This window comes from Nannospalax galili, unplaced genomic scaffold, assembly GCF_000622305.1.
Source record: "Nannospalax galili isolate Female #2095 unplaced genomic scaffold, S.galili_v1.0 scaffold538, whole genome shotgun sequence".
Lineage (NCBI taxonomy): Eukaryota > Metazoa > Chordata > Mammalia > Rodentia > Spalacidae > Nannospalax > Nannospalax galili.
The window spans coordinates 5243957-5244680 of NW_008343842.1; the positions used below are offsets into that span (position 1 = coordinate 5243957).

Here is a 724-nt window from a genome sequence, read left to right on the forward strand (position 1 = left end):
GAGAGAGAGAGAGAGAGAGAGAGAGAGAGAGAGAGAGAAACAATCCACCGAAACAATCCACCCCATGAATTCCCAAGGTAAGTGAAGAACTTTGACACCAGCCTGGGGAACTCCCAGCCGTACCCTGCACACCAAGGACCCCAAACCCTGGAGGAAGAGGGAGTATTTGGTGGCAGAGACTTCTCTGCTGTCGCCTCCCTCTCCTGTGGCCTCTCATGGGCCCCTCTCCATTTTTGGGTCACTGGATGTGTTTGGGCTCCAGGGAGGTTATGTAGGGCAGGTCCTGGCTCCTTGGGGTTGGGGGAAGATGTGATGATGTATGAAAGGCAGGGGGACCCAAGGCTGAGAGGTGGGCCAATCCTAGGGAAGAGTCCTCCAGGGACAAGGGGCAGGTGGACATCACTCCCAGCTCAGCTGCCCGTGTGGTCGGGCATCTTCCATCCTCCTCCATCCCAGCGGGTCCTTCCTCACCGAGCCCTGGCCCTGCCTCAGCTGCCTAATCTGCCCCCTACCCAGGGACAGCTGGCTCTCAGATGCGCTCCTGCCTGGACGGCGCGGGCTAGCGGAAGGTTGGGCACGGTGCCCACCCCAGCTGTCCGCGCACGGTGCGGGGGGCCGCAGCCTGACGCAGGGAACGCTGGGGGCGGGCCCCCTCGCCAGAGCCGGGTCCCCGGGTCACGTGGCCGGCGGGGCTGGCGGGCGATTGGCCGCCGCGCCCGCGGTT

At 64.0% G+C, this 724-nt stretch overlaps 1 protein-coding gene across 13 annotated transcripts in view; it reads right to left on the minus strand.

Annotated features, from left to right (window-relative positions):
- Syngap1 (synaptic Ras GTPase activating protein 1) overlaps positions 1-724 on the minus strand; it is a 35877-nt gene that overhangs the window by 34791 nt on the left and 362 nt on the right. The window lies entirely within an intron of this gene.